The sequence below is a fragment of the Mustela lutreola genome, chromosome 9 (assembly GCF_030435805.1).
Source record: "Mustela lutreola isolate mMusLut2 chromosome 9, mMusLut2.pri, whole genome shotgun sequence".
Taxonomy (NCBI): domain Eukaryota; kingdom Metazoa; phylum Chordata; class Mammalia; order Carnivora; family Mustelidae; genus Mustela; species Mustela lutreola.
Window position 1 is genome coordinate 5,089,170 of NC_081298.1, and position 19,266 is coordinate 5,108,435.

The 19,266-nt window shown below is 57.1% G+C and overlaps 1 long non-coding RNA gene across 1 annotated transcript; it reads right to left on the bottom strand.

Moving 5' to 3' along the window:
- Positions 1-201: 201 nt before the first annotated feature.
- Positions 202-3,630, bottom strand: LOC131808109 (uncharacterized). Its single transcript, XR_009344680.1, has 3 exons — positions 3,546-3,630; positions 1,058-1,130; positions 202-723 (listed from the first exon to the last, which is right to left on the bottom strand). It is a non-coding gene; the product is annotated as an uncharacterized LOC131808109 (long non-coding RNA).
- Positions 3,631-19,266: the final 15,636 nt, after the last annotated feature.

Sequence of the window (19,266 nt, forward strand, 5' to 3'; positions counted from 1 at the left end):
CGTGTGCTCCGTGGGGTGTCTGGCTCCTTGCCGTCTGCCTTCAGGACACATGTGCAAAGTGTGCAAAGCTCTTTTACACAGTGAATCCTCGATTACGACGTGTTGGAGCAAATTAAATAAAATCAAAGCCCTTTTGAGAGATAAGCATGGGTTTTTGGGGTTTTTTTTTTAGATTTTATTTATTTATTTATTTGACAGAGAGAAATCACAAGTAGATGGAGAGGCAGGCAGAGAGGGGGGGGGGAAGCAGGCTCCCTGCTGAGCAGAGAGCCCGATGCGGGACTCGATCCCAGGACCCTGAGATCATGACCTGAGCCGAAGGCAGCGGCTTAACCCACTGAGCCACCCAGGCGCCCCGAGAGATAAGCATGGGTTTTTATTCCCTCCCTGTCATTCCTGAGGAATCACGCCCCTGCATTCAGTGAACCTATATTTCCTCTCCAGCCCTCTCGGCTCCTACCCCGGCACCTCCAGGCATCTTCTAGGAGAAGCTCAGAGGGCTGCTTCACAGGCTGGTAATCAGACGCGGTCGTTTTCCGCCTTCACTGTGTTGTCTCTGTGGCCCCTGCCGGCGCGCTGTCTCTCCAAACCCTTTTCCTTCTTGCAGTCCCCGCTTCGTTCCTGATTTCCAAAAGTCCTAAACATCCCCCTTTCTCCCCACCTCCCCGCCTGCATGAGCATCTTCCGGCTGTGTCGAAGACGGCTTCCCTGAGCATCCGAATCCTGCATGCACACAACGGAGTGATTTTAAAATGCCTTTTAAAAGTGGATATTCATTGGGCGCCTGGGTGGCTTAGTGGGTTAAGCCGCTGCCTTCGGCTCGGGTCATGATCTCAGGGTCCTGGGATCGAGGCCCGCATCGGGCTCTCTGCTCAGCAGGGAGCCTGCTTCCCTCTCTCTCTCTCTGCCTGCCTCTCCATCTACTTGTGATTTCTCTCTGTCAAATAAATAAATAAAATCTTTAAAAAAAAAAAAAAAAAAAAAAAAAAAGTGGATATTCATTTAAAAGCCAGTGTCTGGTGTTAGGATAGCTCTGCTCCCTGATGCGGACACTCACGGTGAGCCCGCTGGAGTCGCAGCCAAGCCCCCTGGGTGATGCTAGGATGCGGCGTCCTTGGAGAGATCCACATCTGGGGGAGCAACCACTGTTTTAAAGCTTTGAAGGCAACTGTGGAACACAACTAGTGACACCCCCCCCCCCCGCCAAGCACTGCGTGTTTCACAGTTAGAATATCAGAACCAAGACCCTCCCAGGGTGGTGACCCTTCCTGCTGGATCTCAACCTGATATGCTAGGAACCGAGGCTCTCTGGGCAGAGCTGTCGGCACCCTAATTTCTGCCTGTCGCTGGCCACGGAATGGACTTGGGAGGGAGCGTGCTGTCCACCCACCCTGCCCAGCAGCCCGGCCTCTGGCTCCTGCTCCCAGAGCTGCTCCGTCTAGCTCTGTCCTCGCAGGGGGGTCAGATCCCCAGAGAGAGCCTGGCTTCTGGAAGATGCAAGGTCGGGAGGGGGGAGCAGCTGCAAGGTGGGGTCCCCTCAGACACGGCCCAGCTCCTCCTCTTCACATGGGCCCCACTCCCACCCACCACTTCACTTCCCCAGCTCCCCACGCTGATACCTGTTCCCCGCTGCGGCTCAACGTTGAAAACCAGGAGTGGGGGGGGGGGGGGCTCTTTGCGTCTCCTCTGCCTCACCAACATACCATCCATCTCTAGGTCTGTCGGCTCCACCCGCAAGGGCACCGGAATCTGTCACCTTCCTTCCACCGCATGACCCTCACCTTTCCCCTGAAGTTCCTCTTTCCTGAGACGGAGCCCCCCCCCCCACCACATCCATGCCCAGCATGGCAGCCAGAAAGGGCCTTTTAAAACTATAGGTCGGGTCATGTCTACACCACGGGTCTACACTAGCAGTTCTCCTATCTGAGTGCACCCCAGAATCTCCGGAGGGACGTCCCTCAGCCTTTGTCACAAGTTCCCAAGGGCTGCCGCTAGTATGGGCCACAGCGGAAGGATGCGGGTCTACACTGATCAGAACCAACTACAAACCACGCCACAGGCAGGATGTTAACACCTACACTGGGTTCCAGTCCTGGCTCTGCCACTTCCTGTGTGTCCTTGAGCCAGTGACTCAGCCTCCCTGTGCTTCCGATCGGTTTTCCTCGCGGTGAAATGGGAGTGTCTCCCTTCCAGCGTGGTTGTTGCGAGGGTGAAACAAGGTAATGCCATGCCTGAGTTTGGGGCCTCCCCCGGAGCAGACGGGGGACACGGATAAGGGGCCCGAATCGGGCAAGCGCGCCCCCGCGGGCAGAGCAGGAGCCCGGGAGCCAGCGCCGGACACACCGTCCATCACCTTGACAACAAGCTTGCGGCTGCTGGAGGCGAGGGACGGGAGGTATTCATCCGCCAGCCGCGGCCGTCCTGGGCTGGGGACTGCTCCCGGGGGTGGTGAGCGGGCCGTGGACAGCCTGCTCGAGGGGTCCCACCCCAGGAGTCAGGGGCAACTGCCAGGGCGCAGGAGAAACCCCAGCGAACCAAGCAGCGGGTCCCAGCGTCTGTGGCTCCAGCCGCGCCCCCCCCCCAACCCAGTCTAATCCCTCAACACGGGCCCCCTTCGCCTGAGCTGCTATCCCAATCGCCTCGAGGCTGACCCATTCCAGCCTCCTGGCCACCAGCCTCCTGGCCACCAACCTCCCGTCCCACAGCCTTTGCAGAGACTGGCCCCCTCCGCCGACGCTGTTCGGGTCTCTGCAGGCCTCACTCCCCACCTGCTCAGCCCTCGGGGAGCGTTTGCCCGCCTCTCCTGGGGCCGGCAGCTTCCCTGCTCAGCGGCTCTCGCCGCATGCCCCTTCATTTCCAGCCAAGCTGACTAGCCTCATCCGCTCCTCGCATCCCTGCTCACTGGGTCCTGGTCTGTCTCCCCCAACAGCTGGCTTCGCTCCGGGATTCCAGAAGCTGTGGCCTTAGTCATCGGGGCTCCAGCCTCTAGCAGATGTAGAACGAACACATTCACTGAATAAATGAATGAATGAAGGGCTTGAGTGGAAGTAAGTCTGGAAGCCCAGACCATTTCTCACTCTTGTGTCTCCCCTCTATTTCTCAGTGCTATGCCTCTCTCCTGAGACCACAGACACCCTTTTGACCTTGGGAGCTAGGGAAACTGACTTGACCATGGTGCTGGGAGTTCTTTCTGATGGCAAAGCCCCGTGCAACCCATTGACCTGGGAGCAGCTTCAACAGAATGAACAGTGTTTGCTCCTCCGTCCATCCTGGGCCCTCCCAAAAGCCTAGAGCCTTGGTTAGGATTTAGTGTGGTACTTGGAACAGAGAACCAAACCGTAAGTCACCAAAGCCCAGGTCTCTTCTAACTTATTGCCCCTCCATCCTCAACACAGATCTTCTACTTCAGAGACCAAGGTGGCTGCCTGTGCTCTAGCCATCACGTTCCTGTTCCAACCATCAGGAAGGGGAAAGGGGTGAGGAAGAGCTTGTTCACTCTCTCTAAGGACACCTCCTAGAAGGCCACACACAGGACTTCCACTTACATCTCATCACACATCCATGTGCCCCGTCACTAAAAATGAGGGTCCTCATTCCTGGAGAAGACAGGGAGAACAAATGATATGGGGCAGTCCGCAGCAGCTCTGCCTTGGCACACTTTCAGGGGAGCCATTCTATCATTCTGATTCCCGTCCTCTGTGCCAGGTGCTGATGAAACAGTAGGGACCAGGAGGGAGAGAGCCCCGAGGAACGACTCCCAGGGAGACCGCCGAGACCGGGAGCTGCCCGTTGGCGAAGCCCTGGGAAGAGAGCAGCAGTGTGCTGAGAAAGCCGCGGGGGCCAGAGAGGTGGAAAGCTGCCCTAGCCGCAGGAGGCAGAGCTGGCCTTTCTGGGGAGGCGGCATCCGGACTGGGGCTGGAGGGCCGAGAAGGAGCGTGGACCGCTCCAAGAAGTGGGAAGAGGCTTGCACATCCCAGCGCAGCCGGGCTCTGGCCGAGGGCCCCGGGGCGGGTTTCTGAGCCCCCCTGAGCCACTTCACTCACCTACAACATGGGGGGCCGCAACTCGCTCCCTCGCTGGGCTGCAGAATGGGGTCTTGGTGGAAAAATGGAGCCCCAGAGGGTCTGACAACCTTGCTATGCATCAGTAGCTCTCAGCTGGGGGATACCGTGCCCACCCCCCCAGCCCCTGCCCAGGGAACACATCTCCATTTCCAGAGACCTTTGTGACCCTCACAACTGGGGAGGGGGCTGCTGCTGCTGGCCTCTAGAGGGTGAAGCCAGCAATGCCAGAAACATCCCACAGAGCCCTGAGCAGCAGATCATCTGGCCCCAAACCTGCCCTCTGTAGTCCCCCAGATACAAGGAACGGAGTCAGGGTCTACACTTGGGGTCCCTCCACCCAAAGCCCACTCTGTCTTCTCTAAATGTGTTCCAGAACCCCCACCCCAGAGCCCTTCCGTGTACCCCAGACAGTGAGGTTTTGATGTCTGCTTTAGCAAACAGTTACGATGACTCAGACATTTGCTGGAGTTTAAGGGGAGCTAAACTTTGTACTTGGAAAGTGCCGGGCTTGTAGCTGTCTCCCCCCGCACCAGAACCCATTACCAGGGTAGAGTACAGCTGTTACTTTACAGCATTGCTTAGAAATGGCTTGCAATCTCTAATTAGCTAAATTGATGTGTATATTGACTAAATAAATATTCGGCACGAAGCCCGAGTCCCCTCCGCACTTACTAACCCTCAGGAAATGGAAACACAAGACACGAAATGAGCTTCGGCTCAGAGCTGCAGACAGGAATACATTACGTTGCTTCTCAAGTGCTCGGGGCCGGCCTCGCTGCAGCAGAGACGGTCCAATCACCGGGCTCCTGGCTTTCCATGACGCACATGTCTGCCCGCGGACGTGCCTGTGTTGCTAAGGTTCTTTCTCAGACTTTGAAAGTCTAGAACAGGAAACTTTTAACTCAATGGGGAAAAACCTGGGGTGACTGTCTTTGGGGGGGGCTGATTTGAGGGGTTGGTGGATAGCACCAGGGTCCGGGGCTAGAAGTCGGGGTCGCTGGCAGGACCCCGGAGGGATAAGGAGGGACAATCCCCCTCCCCAAGGACTAGGCAGGTAGGGCTCTGTGCTCTGGGGTGAGGAGGCTGAGCTCCCCGGGGCAGGGGAGGTTGGGAGGGGGGTGTCCTCGTCTACACCCCTGCCCCAGGATGAAATAGCAAAAAGGGGTGTAGGTCCTGTGGCTTTCCTTACCCTGGGGGTGGGCTCTGATCTCTGGGATGTTGGTGGGTCCTTGGGGTTGGCTTTGCACCAGGCTAGAGGGGGGAATGGACACGTGGGGAGACCCAGGGGTGCCGGGGGGGTCCCCCCTGTATTTACTTCTAAAGGTTCCCCACTCCATGGCCCATTGGCCTTGGTGCCAGCTGCTACCAGTGAAGCCACAGAGCCCAGAATTAGCAGAGAAGTCCGTCTCGGGAGCCGGGGAGTAGGGAAATGTTCTCCAGAAGAGGAAAAGGCAAGAGCTGTGATCCCAAGAGGGAGGCATTTCGTGGAGTCTGACCTCTGCCCGAAGGCAGCCCAGGGCTCCTTTCCCAGGCAGGATGCCAGACGCCCTCTCCCAGAAAGGCTGATCCCACAAGCTGGAAATGGAGAGGGCCTTGGGGATTACAGTGACCTCAGCCTCCTGGTCTGTGTGATGAGGCTCACGGTGGTCCCTGCAGTAGCAGGGCGCAGGACCAGACCCACTGCGAGTTCACTGCTGCAGAAGGCAGAGGGGACCCCCTCCCACTGGGTCAGATAGGACTGGGGGAGGGGAGGGCAGTGGGGCCCCCTAAAGCCTTTGCACCCTCAGAGGCTCCCCCAAAAGAGCCTGTGGGAACCCAACATGGGGCAACTACAGAGGATGCAGGGGTGAGGGAGGAGGAAACACAGACCTCCCGCCTCTACTACTCTGCAGGCCAGAGGAGCAGACAGTGTGGTTGACCCCAGCTGGTAGGCCAGAGCCAGGCGGGCAGGAGGGACAGTGGTCTGAGAGAAGGGCAGGGTGGTGGCAGGGGTCCAGTCCCATGGGACCTTGTGACCACGCCAGGAGGAACCGGGTGGTGGCCTGGCCGCAGTGGGCAGCCACGGGAGAGCTGTGTAAAGGCCGTTAACTAAGCTGAGCCCCAGCAGCCCCAGGAATAAACTTCAGCCTCATCGGGAAGGGAGATCCTAGGCACACAGCTCCCGGGCTCAGCCAGAGCTGGGCCACCTCCCCCGGCAGCTCGGAGGGCAGGAGAAAGCCTGTGCTCTTGCAGGACTGGCGGGGACTCCGAATGACACAGAGGGCTGTCCCGTGCCCGTGCCACCACACACCTGCTCAAGCGGGAAGGATAGAAACAGCAGACCGTCACATGCCCGGCGAGGCTGGGAGGCGGGGGGGAGGCGGGGGGAGGCTGGCCAGGGCTGGTGGGCGCTAACGGCACACGCGCTTGGAAACCTGTGGGCAGCTCTTTGCAAAGTTCAGCAGACATCGGCCTTCGGTCCAGCAGCTCCGCACACTGGTGTTTACCCAAGAGGAAGAACCCAGTAAGACCAGGGCAGGCATTCACAGTCTCCTTATCCCAAAAGGCAGAGCCACAAAGAGGCCAGCTGGCCACAGACCTGGCCCCGTGGTCAAGGCTCCCAGGGGGCCACGTGGCCATGCAGAAGAGGGTCCCGGGGGCACAGCAGGGAGAATGAACCCGTGTCTATCACAGGAGTCTGTCTGTCTTCATAAGTCACAACCCTCCTCTGGTGATGAAAAAAAGATCCGTGGTTTCCTGGGGCTCAGGGACGTGACATTAATAAGGCAGGGCCCCAGGGAACTTTTTGGGGGTGATGATGGAATGTTCTAGATCTTGATTCGGGCAGTGATGACACACAGGTGTCCAAACTCACCCCACTTGCCCCTGAAGACCTGTGTATTTCACGGCATGGAAAGATACCCCTATAAAAAATATTTAGAGGAGGGTCTGATTTGGGGTTCAGGCTCCACAGTCTCCTCTCGCCTCCTCTCTTTCGAGCCACCCAAGTTCCCCAGGCAAAGCAGAAGTTCTGTGCGAGTGGAAAGAACCTCACACGGGGGCTCCTGAGGCCACCGCGCCCGCCTTCCTGCCGCATCCGTCTTGTTACTGCCGAGCTGGAGAATTGCTCCCGGGGCCGAATCTTGAATATTCATCTGATTTACGGCCCGCTGCCGACAGCTTTATGAATCCGCCCACCGGTACCTGCAGCGGGCCATCAGTCTTCCCCGGAGATTGTGCTTCTGCCAGTAACTCATGAATTAAAGAGGCCCCCGGCGGCCCCCACGCCTCCCTCCCTCCGCGGCGTGGCCTGACCAGAAGTCAAAACACTGTTGTCGTCTTGCGGCAGTGGCGGCTCTGGGTGACCTTGGATGACTCGCTCAGACTGTCTGCAGAGCGAGCTGGAGAGACTTGGGAGCCTTCAATCTGCCTGTTCCCGGCTACAAGCCTCAGTTTCCCCACCTGGAGAGAAGGGATACAGCGGCAGCTCTGCCTGCGTCCCTGGGTGGGGGGCTGAGGCAGGCAGGGGGCGTGGGAGCCGTTGGGGGACAGAGCATTTGGACGCGTCTGCAGGAACGAGGGTGGTGGGGCTTACAGCAAAGCCCCCGTGTCTCCCGTACGCCGCATGGGAATGAAGGCAGCGTTCCTCCCTTGAGAACTTTGGGGGGACCTCAAGAGACACTGAGAAGGCACTCGGCACAGTGCTCTGCACCTGGCAAGCACTCAGTGGGGGGTGGACATGGGGACTATTGATCTAGGAAGGAATACATGTCACTGGTTTAGCTCTGGGCTCAAGAAGCCCCTCCAAAGAGTTGGCAGAGCCCACCCCCAGCAGGGACGTCTGACCAAACCGCTGCCCAAAGCCTAGGGCCGCATGCGACTGGCTGGCACTGGAGCCCCTCGAGTCTGCCATGGGGACCACTCTCAGCAAATGGCCCCTGGTGGCTCACACTTTCACCCAGCCCCTGGTAACATCTGCAGAGTGTTAGGGGAACCCGTGCCTGGCTCTGCCTGGGTCAGTAGACGGCTGGCAGGCAGAGAGCGGTAGGTAGAGGCAGCCCCTCTGAGCTCAGACACGTCGGGTTAGCATCCGGGGACCTTGGCAAGTCACTCACCCTGTGAGCCCCATAAGCCAGATCTTGGTGTCATGGCTGCCTCGGAGGGGAGGTTGGGGGCTCAGAGAAAGGGCCAGCTGTGAGTGCCTTCTCTGCCACATGGGAGCCCACAGGAGTGTCATGTCCCTGAATGTCTGGCTGATACCAGGCACCGTGCCGGGCACCAGGGGTGGGGGTGCCGATAGTGCAGATCAGCCCTGCCCTTCAGTGGCTTGCTCCACGGGTGCTCACCAGTCCCTTCAGACCACAAAAAGCTTGTGAGACCTGTCCCCAAAGACACGCCAAGGGGCATCCTCTTTCCCAATCCCGCTCCCTGCGTCTCTGCAGGGTGGCAATGTCCCCGGGGACTGAGGCTTGCCACAGCGACAGAGTTCCTGCCAGCCTCTAGGGTGGCCTTCCCAGACCAACACAACAGCAGACCAATCCTCCCTTCGCAAGATGCCATGGCTCCGCCGACGCCTGGGTGCCCTGCCCACAGCACGGCTCCTTCGTCTGGCTCCCACTCCCCTGCAGAGCTCCGGTGCCCAAGGGAGGCGATCATCGGGAACAGCCGACACATATTAGGCATATACTGTGTGTCAAGCACGTTCGGAGCACCTGACATGCACCCCTTCCTTAAACCCTCACCCTGTTTTCGCCTCAAAACAGGGAGGCGAAACATGGAGAGGTGAGGTGACCCCCTCAGGGTCACACAGCTCTGAAGAGGCTGACACCAGAGCCTACCCTCTCACCCCCGGCCATGCCCACCCCAGCCCAGCTGCAGCTGTTCCTTGCCCCATGAAGGGGGCATGGCACCGTCAAGGTTCAGTGAGACTCTGCTCCTTGAAAACAAAGAGTCCGACCTGGGGAGTCACCTCACCACTCTGAACCTCAGTCTCTTCTTCGGCAAACAGAGAACAGTGAGCCCACCCACGACTGGAATGTGACTCAGATCCACCGTGAAGAGGCACCTAGAGCCCCAGCATGGTGCCAGGCCATAGGGAGTACCCTCCACTTCCCGCCACACTGCTCAGCACCCAGACCCCCTGGATGTCGGGAGTTCACTGCCAACCAGCCCAATTCTGGGAGAAGGGTACCTTGGAAGGCAGAGAATGGTGAGGCGGAGGCCAAAGCCGGGGGGGGAGCAGCTTGCCTACTTGGCCCTCCCTGCAAAGAGCAGGAGGGCGGAGGGGTAGAAGAGCCTGAGGCTGACTGGGCGAAAGGTCTCAGCTTCTGGGAATAGCGTTTCCTGGGGGCTCAGCCTTCACCGCTAGGGTTTCTGATCTATGGACTTTTCACCTTGGCACCAGCTCCCTGAACACGTTGGCAGTATTTACCCTGGGGGCGGAGGAAGGGGCCGGCTGGGTGGAGTGCGTGTGTGCGCACGCGCCCTCGAGCAGAAAGGCGAGCCAGGGCAGCTGGACCCAGGCCCTTGAGAGGCCCTGGCTTCTGGAGCCTCAGATGTGGGCTCCCCTCCTGGTCTTTCATCCTTGCTCTCTGTCCCATCCTCCTTCAACTCTTGCTCTTAGGGCTGAAATGCTGGTGGTTGGAAGAGAACAAACCCACGGCCTCCTCTCTGGGAATTGGCGCCCAGGGCGGAGACACGGGCTAAAAATCCAAACGCCCGCCCCTCACCCTTGCTAGCTCTAAGAACTCGCTACTCATCTATCGAATGAGGGACCAAGCACTCAGCAGTGGCAGGTGTTGCCTCCAGCCCTGAGGGTGCTCAGTTGATGTCCACTAACCAGACAGCTGGAGGGAAGAGCGGACAAGTGGATGGGTGGGTGGAGGACAGACGGATGAATGTGTAAGTGGTCGGACCCCTAGATAGGTAGACCGAGGTGGGCAGATCAACAAAGGGTGCATGTGCAGTCATTATCCGTCCATTGATTTACCCATCCATCCATCTGTACCTCCAATCATCCACCCGTCCATCCGTCCATCCATCCATCTGTCCTTCCGTCCACCTGTCCATCCATCCATCCACCTGTCCATCCATCCATCCATCCGTCCATCCGTCCTTCCATCCATCTACGTGTCCATCCATCCTTCCTACCATCTCTGTACAATCAGTGCATACGCACATGGTGAGGTAGACAGAGAGGGACAGATAGGAAGACAGACACACAGACAGATGGGTAGCTGAGTGAATAAATGGGTGGCTGGCTGGTGGGTGAGTCGATGTTGCAATGGAAAACTGAATGAATGAACAGATGGAGAGATAGATGATGGACAGATGGGTTGCTGGATGGCTGGGACCGGAAACTAAATGCTAAATTGCCTCCCTCCCGAAGGTGGCAACAACAGTTGCTTCAGCTCCTGCCTGGTACCACATACATTAACGCGGCCACAGGGGGCCGGAACGCCGCAGCCCCCACAATCTGGTCATTAACTGACTCACGGAGCTTTTCACCTATTCGAAACCAACGGGGTAGCAGCGTGACATTTCAGATTTCCTTTCAGCAATCAATTGCTTGGCCTTTCACAGAACACAGTGTGCAGCTGTTTGCTGGCTTAGATGTTCTTCCAAAGGTGCCCGCGAGCCCCCCGTGTGCAGTAATGGGCCCAGCTTCCCCGGGGCTCGGGGGGGGGTGTGCCCAAAAATGTTAGGGGACCCTGCCCCCAACTGCTTTGCCACATTCTCTCTCTGCAGAAGTGCTACCAATTACCCTAATTACCCTTCAGTTAGGGGGTTTCATTTATAACATAGTGGTGAGGAAGTATTGGAGAAAGAGTTTCCTTGGCGACCAAGTTTTTAAACACAAGAATTCTCTGAGTTTTAAAGCCACTTCTCATCTAATTTCCCCCTGAAAATTAGCTTGGAACTTTTCAGATGCTGAAATTTTTAGCATAACAGCAGGCTAGCACTTATGTCTGAAACCATAAAAGACCTAGATTTCTCCCCTGCCAGAGGCAAGAGCCCGGGAAGTTGTTCAATTTCCGGTGCCACTTTGTTCGTGGTGGGCAAGCAGGAGCTGCCACGGCCATTATGGAGGAACCGTGGAGAGCGCAGTTCTCGGACCTGCGGTGGGTCACACTCGCCACGCCAACCTGTTTCCTGGACTCGGGCTGTTCAGGATCCCGGTCGGCTGAGTGCTGCTGTGTGGACTGGATGGAAAGACCCCCAGGAGAGCCGAGTGGTCTGGGCCCAGCTCCCCAGGTTCAGAAGGATGGCACCGACCAGCACCCCAAAGCAGAAAGCATACCATTTCAGGGTCCGCTCTCAGTCGAGGCTTCCCTCACTAAAAACTTCCCCGTCCTCGGCAAGCTCCCTATCTCCTCCCCGTGCCAACAAAATGAATCCCTGCTCAGGTCCATGACTTGGCTTCTCATCATCTGCTCCAGACTAGGGCGGCCACTCCAACTGTCTCCTCATCCCACAGTCCACGCACTCTACTCGGGCCAAGCCACACTTCTGCCCCTCAGCCTCCAACCATCTCGACGGCACCTGCGCACCGACCCTCACACTTTACACCCCCAGCCCACCTTGATCCTTGCTCGCGCCCCTTAATCTACCCGCAATCCCTCTACTCTGCCCTTTCGACCCTGGCTTTCCTAATCTGACATCATTCTGTGAGGGCCGCTCCCATGCTACTTCCTCTGCGACTTCGCAGCCATCGGTCCACACCTCGGAGAACACCCAGTTTTCCTGCTCTGTCCAGCTGAAGGGCTTCTTTGTCCTGAAGGCCCGTGGTACAGTCGAGAAATCGGGCCGCTGATTCAGATTCAGGTTCTCACAGCCTGGGAGCTGCAGCGCCCTGGTGAGAAGGCAGAAGGGTGGGGGGGGGGTGCGGGAAGCGCTGAGATTAAACGGACTCCACAGTGGTCCGATGAGCCCCTACGTGGAGGCTGGGTGGTGCCCTGGGTAGATGTGCGGAGGGATGGAGGCCGTGTGGAGGCGGAGCGAGTTGGACAATAAAGAGATGGACGGTTGAGTGGCAGGAGAAGGGGTTGGACTGATGGATGGAAAGAAGTGGGGGAGGGGGGAGGGAGAGGAGGGGAAGATAAATTGCGTATGCAACTCGCTGCCCAGGCAGAATTACAAAGTCTGGGAGGTAGACCAGGAGGCCGACCACCCGGAAATTCCGGAAGGGGCAGAAAGTGAGCTTCTGGATTCTTGTCCGCAAGAACTATTGCTCCTGAGAGCTTGGGGCTTGGAGTTTTTCAGTGACCCTGAGAAAAGGACAGAGGCTCCTATGGGACCGATTCATTAGGAAGGACAGTCCTGACCAGCTCACCTAAGCACTTGGGCAGACTCTAAGGGCCAGGCGGGCAGAGAGCATTTAATAACTATTCATTGGAAAGTGATGGGTTGATCTTGGAGGCCTGCCATGGCAGGGAGGCACGGCCCGCTGGGAAGTGTTGGGCATTTTGTTTCTGAGGAGAACGCTCTCTCATATTCTGCCGCAAGGAAGACTGACACTGCTGCGAGCAGCCCAGCCTCCAGTCTTTGGCCTTGTTGCCATGTCTGCACAGCGCCAGAGCCCACCCAGTGGAGGGGCCCGTGGCCCATGCCTCCCTGTGAGAACCAGTCCCCAGGGTACCAGGGAGGTAGCCCTTCCTCTGAGCCATCTGGGTTCAAGATATGAAGGACATCAGACCGGAGCTAGCCAAACCCCAAGCAACTTGACTTGTAAGTGTTCTGGGAGTCGATTCACCCATGAATCCAGGAAGACCCTGTAGATAAATAACCAAGTCCCTAGAGCAGTGCGGGGACGGAGGACCAGCACAAAGCTAGAGGGACATCTGAACACTGTCCCCTTCCAGGAAGGACAAATCTCACTTGATGTTGGTCACAGACACATTCAGGGGCCCCAGGAAGGTGCAAACATCAGCTTGTCTGTTGAGTCTTCTTTCCGGCCTGCACGGTCTATTCTGACTTGGACAGTTACACAGGAGGAGCACTGCACGAGCCCAAGGGATGGACCCAGGGACCAGGGGGAGGGCAGCGGGCCTCGGCTAGCTTCGTGGCCAGATTCGGTCCTCGCAGTCCTGGGCAGTGCCTCTGAAAGACTTGTCATGCATCTAAGGGAACCTTGTGTTGTTAATAAAACCATGTCTGCACTTCTTCCCTCAGACTCCCTCCCCACGAGGGATGCAGGCGGCGGGGAAATAAGGAAAGGGGTGCAGGGGGAAGACAAATTCGCTCTGCCTTATCTCTAAAGTGTTTAGCTAAGTGCCAGGCACATAATAAGTGCTCGATAAATAACCATTATTAGGGGCGGAAGAAATGGAGGAGATCAGACAGATCAGAATTTAATTCTGCCACGCAGATCTATTGTGCTTCTTTCTGCCTAGGGAAAAAGAGGGAACATGTATCTCAACTTTCCATCTCCCTCTGTCTCTGAGGCTGACTTTGTGGCCGTGTCCTCTCATCCCCTTTTGCCTGCAGCCTGTTGAAAAAAAGAAAAAGAAAAAGCCAATCTGGCATGCTTGGCCGAACCTCTACCGCCCCAGCCCACAGCCCACAGCCCCTCCGACTTTATGTTTAATTTCCCTGGGTCGGGAGGAAGCATGCTGATGATCCAAGTTAATTCAAAATGTAAATTTCATCTCCTATCGGCTAATGGCTCTGAGCTCCGCTTGATGGAACGGGGGAGCAGCTGCCACATGCGTCACCAAGGCCTCTGGCTCCCTGATCTCTGCTCTTAATGGTGATGAAACCCTCACCGAGGCTTCAGACAGCCGTGGCCTCTGTGCCCACTGAGGCCAGACCGGAGATTACCTCTGCAGACAGGCCGCGCTGCTAACCAAGGGAACTGTGGGCTGGGACGTCTATGCCAACCCCAGGGGAGGCTCCAACCGGGCCAGACCGGCCAGTCCCCTGGGGCTGTCTTGGGCGGCCGATGCCCCTGTGCCCCTTTCCCCAGATTCGGGAGCCTCAGCCCTTGACAGAGAATGTCACCGTGGGCCAGCGGTCTCCACTGGGGTCAGGGACTCAAGAAGTAGCCTTGAACCCTGCAAGGGCTAGTGCTAGAGTGGCAGCCAAGACCTTCAGATGCTGACTTCCCTCAGGCTGCTGTGGGCCTGGAGCTGCCCCTGGGCCACAGAGAAGGTCCCTTTCATCTTCCCAGGAGATGTGAGGTTTTCTCTTGAAGCCAGCTGAGTACCTCACTGTCTGAGTTGGCCTGTGTCCTTGAAGGCCAAACCAGCTTCAGGTTGGGGTTCTCTCTCTCTCTCTCTCCCTCCCCTCTGTGGGCTGCAGGGAAAGGCTTTGGGCCTAGATGGAGGGCCCAGCGGGGCTGGGGATGTGCCCGCAACTCTGAGCTTCCCGTTCTGCATTGCCCTTCCCTGGGGCGTGGTGTTGGCAGGATTGAGCTATAGGCGAGGGGCGAGGGTGTTCTCAAGTGTGACAAACGGAGTGGGGGGTGTTCCTGGGGATGGATCACAGACATGCAGAAGAGCAGCAGGTGACCTGTTTGGGGGCAGGACGTGGTCTTCTTGTTCCTGATCAAAGCTTGCCTTCTCCAGCTTGCACCTGGTCTCCCTAAACCCCAGTCCTAAGGGTCCACTGAAGAGCCACATAGCACCGGCTTCACGACAGGTTGGAGGTGGAAAGACTTTCAGGGAACAAGGTGGGACACTCCGGCAAAGCTGGGGAAGCTGAGGCTCAGAGAGGAAGCGCGTGTCCCTGGACTGTGCCCGCGTTCTAGCGGTTGGAGGGGATACGGCGGCTGCAGGCGGGGGAGGAAGGAAAGTGCGCCCTCCCGTGGGGCTGGAGCCCGTGGCCTTCAGAGCGTCAAGACCCTCCCCCGTGTGGAGACACGAGCTGACTCCTCCCATCCATCGCCAAGCCAGTTGGCGAGAGCTCCTCACCCACTGTCCGAGCTGGGAGGCTCTCTGGTCTCCTGACTCTGGGGTTCTTCTCCTTGCTGAGGATGAGGTTGGGATCATAAGATTGGGTTTGATGCCAGTGCAAGGCGGCCTGGAATCCCAGGCGGCCGGCGGGCCCAGTGCTGCTGCTGCTGGGCTCATGACTCCTGCTGACTTTTCTCTGTCCTCTCCGGCCCTGTTTCTCCTAGAAGCCGGTGAAATGATTTTCACGGTGTTCGTAATAACCGGGAGAGGTTCACGGGACTGGCATTAGATGCCATTGAGCCCCGCAATGAGAAGGTCTGTCCTTTTCCCATTGTCTGTGAGTCCTTCTGGTCATCCCTGGGCATGAATCTCCGTGGGCTGCACCTGCCCCGCCACCTCGCTCTTCCCGTTCCCATTGCCTTTCTGTCGAGGTAAGAGCGGGCCTCCGATTACAGCCTTTGGCAGACAGCAGGTTTCGAAGGCCACTTAAGACACACTTTGGGGAAAAAAAAAAAAAAAAAAAGACACGCTTTTGTTTTTGTTGAATTTATTCTCTTTTCAAACCATGTTATGAGCTATATAATCCATGTACCGTAAAATTCATCTGCTTAAAATGCCATTCATTGGTTTTTGATATATTCGCAGGACTGTGCAAGCTTCACCCCAATCTAATTTGAGAATGTTTTCCGGCACCCCAAAATGAATCCCGGTCCCGTTAGCTAGCACTTCTCCCTCCTCAATGCTTCTCCCCACCCGACCCCTGAAAACTACAAATCTGATTTCTGTCCCTGTGGATTTGACCATTCTGGACATTTACTATGAAGGGAATTACACAATGGACCTGTCTTTCGTGGCGTGTTTCTTTCCCTTGGTGTCATGTTGATGTGGTCACGTTAGGAAGGAGTGCCTGTTTTTTAATTAATGGCTGGGATGCAATGTTTTCTTCTAAAACAAACTTCTTTCTATCTACTCATTTGTTTCCGATTAAGGGAATGGATCGTTTGCTCAAGACATCAGTTATCCGTGGGAGGTGGGCTATTCACTAGAACTCTCAGATCCTGTCCAAGGGCCTGGGGGGTACTTTGGCTATTGGTTCTCTGATTTGGGGAACTTTTTCTCCCCCTCCTCTCTCCCAGAACCCCCAAGCCTCTTCCTCCATTCTCCCTGACTGTTCTCAAAACCCCCACTGCACGAAGGAAGTTGGGGCGGGGGGGGGGGTGTTGCAGAGCAAAGTCTTTGCAAACAAATGTTTAGTCCCGTCTATTCAACAAACTCAGAGGGACAGCTGTGGTCTCAGCTTCTCTCCAGTCGTTTTGTCCAGAAGCAGCATCTACAACGAGTTTAATTATGCAATTAAAGTCATTTTCCTGGGCTGAACAAATATTTACAGCATATTTTGCTGCAAATTGCTTCGCCTGGAGAAAGGTTCTGCCGAGCGGGCTGGCACGGCTGGCGCACATTCACACATTTACAGAGCCCATTACCCAGGGGGCCGCACGGCGCCGAGCAGGTGGTAGACAGGCAAGCCCCCGGAGCAAGCGTCAGTGCTGAAATGGTGACAGGTGTCAGCAAAGCGACCGTGTTCTCGGCCCCGCCACCGTGCTACAGTGGACCAATGACGTCCATTGTTCCTCTGCGGCAGCCCTAAATCCCAGCTCTGCGACATCAGAGAAACCTCTGGGCTCTGTCCTACGGCTGGGAGGTGCGGGGGTGCAGAGAGCAGAGAGAACATCGTGCGTGGAACAGCTCTGTAAAATTCAGAAACATATCCATCGCGCCGTGGTCCCAGGAGGTGGTCCTTGACAAGAACCCGTGTGCGGAACCTCTCCCAAGGGCACCCCCTGCCTCGTTCAGTTTCTTGTCCAAGCGAGGGCAGGAAAACTCAAGGTGAAACTTCAAAAAAGCAAAAAAAAAAAAAAAAAAAAAAAAAAAAGTCACTTTATTTTACTCCCTCTGGACTTTTCTCCATCTCAAACTGCCATTTGCCCCCAAGAAGGAACCTTCATCGTAGTTCACTGGAGTGATGTCAGCTGACTCAAGGTCTTCTTGGCTTGGGGGGACCCTCCCCTTGCCCAGCTCCCCGGTCTGAGGCAAAGGTCTGGGTGGGGGCTCGTGCAGTGTGTGAAGGGTCGGCGCTGGGAGAGGACAGATGCCACGGGTGAGGACTGTGACTGGCAGAGATAATCCAGACCCAGGTTTGGGAACCCCTCAGCTATTTGAGAAATTCTGGGGGGTCCCATCATCCCAGGATAGATGAGCAGTGGGCAGTTAGGGAGACTTTGGGGTGATTTCAGCTTCTCCCCTCCAGCACGACCAAGTTGAATGTCAGCCCTGAAGGGAGTGGAGGCTGGTCCTGTGCCCACTTTGGCCTGAGTGGCTGCTGCTTGGGTGCATGTGTACCCCCACCCCCAGCCTTCCCCTAGAGACCCTGTGTTCCTCTTGGGGACAGCCCTCCAGAGTCACCCAGGAGCCTAGGGCTGGTCCTCAGTGGGCCACGAGGGGCTGTGAGGGACCGCGAGCCCCCGTTCCTGGTGTTGCGTGAGCTCAGCCCCCAGTAAAGACCAAGAGCAGAGTGCCAGGCCCCTTGCTCACATGACCCCACGGTTATGGTGCCCATTTTACAGTTGGGAAAATGAGGCTTGGGGTTTCATGCAATCACTGGGGAGTATGTAGCTAGGAAGGGGAAGGGTGGTGAGTCACGCCCAGACCCTCTGGACCCCAGAGTCCATGCTGAGCTGGGCTGTTTTGTTTTATCCTCATCAGACCCCAACAGGGATGTTAGTGCCCTATGACACAGATAAATGTCACTTTGGGTGACACTGCTGGCCAGAGGTTGAGCTGGAATGTGTCCAAGGTCACCGATGTTTACTGCCCCCCAGGAAAGGCAGAAGGGCGGGGGCAGGCCGGGGGAGGCAGGCCCTTCCCCATAGGTGACGGAACCTGATGCCTATTTACTGTGATTGTTAACCGTGACAGCAAAGGTCACGATCGGGTGCCCTCTGCAGGGGAGCAGGTCAAGGGAGCCTCCAGGGCCCATGCCTGGTGGTCCTAAAGCTCTGGAAGGCACTCAGAGGGGCACGTGGGCGGCTGGGGACTCTGGACGAGGGTGGGCTGAGGAGAGAGGACAGGAAGAGTGTGAACCCGCAAGCCCCAAAGGTGCCCCGGGCTGGCCCAGCCCCGCTCATCTGCCCCTCTCTGCCCCAAGTGAGCTTCAGGGCGAGTTTTTCTGTATTTGCTGTGTACCTGCTGTGTTCTGGGCTTTAACCCGGCCTCCAGCTCCAGGCACCCATAGGGTCTGGGGGGCGGCACACACACTGGGTTCCAGCAGAAGGTATCAGCCCCAGTTGGTCTGGGCTCGTGCGTGCTGGGGGCGGGCAGACTGGGCACCCACAGCCCCCAAACCAACTTGGCCTTGTCTACCTTTCTGCCTCGCAGGGTCTGGGGCACAGCACGGAGACGTGGTCATCACGTCCTGATTATTGCAGTCCGAGGTCCCAGCACAGAAACCGGGAGCTGCAGGTGGATGGAACACAGCTGGCACCATTTGGGGAAAGTGAGTCAGGAGCCAAAGGCAGGGATGGAACCCTTGTGGCCCCCTGGACACTTCTGTTCTGTGTAAGGCACTTCCTCTGGGCTGCTTCCCAGACTCCCAGGGCCTAGTGGCAACAGGGTCATGGGCCAGGGCGCTGGGCAGGTGGGTGACACTGCACAGGGGAGGGACAGCTTCCCAAATGGCCAGCTTTGCCATGGGGATGAGAAGCCTCCTGAAGGCCTAGAACAGGACTCGAGGGCCTCGGACAGACATCTTAACCATGGAGCCCAAACTCTACCTCTAACGGGGGTCCAGGAAACTGCCTCGGAGGCCAGCAGGGGCAGAGAAACAGAAGCCCAGTGCCTGGGGTGCCAGCCCTCCCCAGCCTGGGGTGGACACTGCCCTGCTTTGCCCATCCTCCTGCCCCAGACGTTCAGTTTCTGAGTCAGAGCACACGCCAAGTAAGTGTTCTGTGCGGAAAGAAAAAAACAGGTTTGAAAGCCCTCGATTTAAATTAATACAGCAGATAACCTTTAATTCCATTAAATGGGTTTTCCCCATCAGTGGTTTTGGCATCAGAACATGAGGCTTTCTTGGGAAAGCTGGATCAGCGCTCAGCCCTTTAAAGGGAAAGGAAGCGCTGATTGCCATTTCCCAGCTCCAGCAGATGCTCCGGGCCTCAGTTTCCCCATCTCTAAGATTGACACAACCTCGGCTTCACCTTCCACGCAGAGCAAGGCACCAAGGAGCCCAGAGGAACGAGCGAGTTTGCAGGCGGTGGAGGCGAGGAAAGCCGAGA